Here is a 2879-nt window from a genome sequence, read left to right as displayed (position 1 = left end):
AATTGGTCAAAGACTGTCAAATCAGCCATTTTTTAGGTAAAAAAATTAAAAATGGGTCCCTAATTTGTGAGAAATTGTCAAATCGGCTTTTTTTTTAGGTAAAAAATCCCCATCAGTAGGGGTTTCAGAGTTCCAGCGACACATCCCTGTCAAAACGGCCTATGAAAGCGCGAGCTCCTGAGGTAAAATTTCGAGGCTCAACACAATTCCTGACAGTTTCACATAATGACCGTTAAACAGATGTTGCAAAGTTATTATTGTCATTCACAACCGCCATTTTACAAATTTGTTGAACATGAAAATTACACAATTCTACGAATCTTCCGTTCACAGTTTTAATGCGCATTACAATATGCGATCAACAAGTACACAGGCTTACTCACGGATTACGCATGCTTGTTTGCATGTTAATGCTCTGTATGCTAGCCATATAGGCTTCAACATAAAAAGTCCAAGTTTTTGAGATATTTTCTTAAAATATCAAAAGCTATCTTAAGAACCACTGAATCAATAGTAGACTTGTTTGTTCTCATTTTAATGCATTTTTCATGCTGATTCCAAATATGGTCATGAAAATTCACATTTCTGAAATTTTTGACTTAAAAAAAAAATTGAAACTTGTCGTCTGCAGTGGACACCCGCGTGAAGAGAGTTAAGAAATGATACGCAAACACAGGTTATATATGTGTGAGATTAGAACAATTACGCATTTTGCGGTCAATTTTGTAATACTAATGAGTTCCATTTGCACACACATTTTTACAAATAATAGGCCTAACATGTTATTGGATCACACACATCGCATTATGATATATTCATATGAAGTTATGAATATTGTGATGAATTTGCATTTTGCTATCATTAAATTCAATATCCCTAAGCGGTACTGGTTGACAGTGATTTCTTAAAAGTTGTTACCATGTGACTTCCTGCCATCCCTTATCCTATGTCTCCATGTCATTATCAGGTGTGACCAATTTTTGAACCACTTCCTCAAATACAGAAGGAACAAATTTTGGTTGATGATATTGTGATGTTCAAAATCCAAATAGATCCACATGCATATCCTGAGTGAAATGAAGACTAAATATACTCACAGGCCCGTCGCAGGATTTTTTTTGTGTGGGGGGGCGGGGTGCTGATTTTGAAAAAGTGGACTTTTTTCCAGGGGGGCAATTTTGTAAAAAGTGGACTTTCTTCCCCAAATTTGGACCTTTTTTGACCAAAAAAGCAGGTGGTGAATGATGTTCATTCTCTACATTCAGTAAATTTCCATCGTCAACCGTTTAATTGAATGGGATTATTTTGAAATTTTAAAACGCTTGAAATATCACAAACAAATAGGCCTATGTTAATAAATAATATAAATACAAGCTAAAACCGTTAGAGTGCGATAATGAACCCCACAAAACTAACCGAGTATATGGAAAATGCCATACAGCCGGGCAGTTTCACAAGTTGCCGGCTCTATCATGCCATTCGCTGCCTGCAAAAAAACGTAAAAAACGCTTGCAAATTTTGAAATTTTGGGACTTTATACTTTTGCAAATTTGGGGAGGTGCGGTCGCACCCCCCCCCCTGCGTACGGGCCTGACTACTCATGTACTCTCTCCCTATTACTGAAAAATACAGCCCTAATTTTTTTGGATAAAAAAATTATTATCATGTTTTATTGTTATTGTCAGAATCAGAAAACATGCCAAAAAATGCATGTTTTGTGCTCTTTTTTCAAGAAATTAGTAAAGTAGTGAACTTTTTCATTTATCTCCAGTTAGTACTAAATTAATGATTAGGATTGAGCTATGTTTCATTTTATAGAACTTGATAATATTTTTTAATCCCCCCCAAAAAAAAATTAGTGCTGTATTTGTCTGGAATAGGCCGGAGTGGTATCTCAAAGCCTAACCAGAACACCCGGTGGTGGTGCCGGGGGAGGGGGCATGGGGGAATTCCCCCCCCCAGTCAGAACTCTTTCCCCCCAGTTTCACCCAGTAAAAAGCCAAAATTACAAAAACTTCCACTCTAAATGCATCTCATTTTGCAATCTTTTCAACTTTTTTGAGATTTCACAAACATTTGTTGCCCTTTTTCAACAATGGCCCCATTTTTGGTTAAAAGATATCCTTTTTTGACAGAAACACACATGAGTCCCGAAACCTAGTAGGCCTAAGGTTTGCCAATTTTTGTTTCCCAAAATATGAATTTCAAGCACTATTATGAGCATGATGAATAATTGAATATGCGCATTTATTTTGTAGAACTGCACCAATTTGGCTAATGTGTTTTGAGAAATGACCACTTTTTTGCGAGTTTTACGAATCATTTGTGTTTTCACTAGAACCCCATATTTTGCAGCATTTCAATTGAGCATGTCTATCTGCAGTTACTCAAGAGTGCGGATGCGGGGATTAATATGAAGACTGAATTTAGGGACCGTTCACAAACACTTGCAAGGGGGGCCTGATGCAAAATAATTTCATCGCAAAATTTTTTGGCCCCCCTTTACAGACCGCATAACAATTTCAGGACCCCTTTTGACATGAAAATTATGGGTCAACCCCATAGAAAAGCATATAACCTTAATTTTCCAGGAAAATTTGTGGTCATTTTTTCAGGCCCCCCCTTAGGAGAGTCAAAAAAATTCCGGCCCCCCCCCTTTTTGCATCAGGCCCCCCTAACAAGTGTTTGTGAACGGTCCCTTATGTAAAAAAATACTGTTGATTCATTTATGGTTGTACCAGACTGTACCAAGCTGCAAATCCAAGAAAAATCTAATTTGGTTCAAAAAGCTAGTCAATCATATTTATACTCTACCTTGAAATGCCTTTACTGAGAAACAGCTAAAACTGGCTACAAATCTTAGAAAACAATATTAACCC

Source organism: Amphiura filiformis, chromosome 9 (genome assembly GCF_039555335.1).
Source record: "Amphiura filiformis chromosome 9, Afil_fr2py, whole genome shotgun sequence".
Taxonomy (NCBI): domain Eukaryota; kingdom Metazoa; phylum Echinodermata; class Ophiuroidea; order Amphilepidida; family Amphiuridae; genus Amphiura; species Amphiura filiformis.
The sequence above is the reverse complement of the archived record's forward strand: the minus strand, read 5'-3'. Positions refer to the sequence as shown.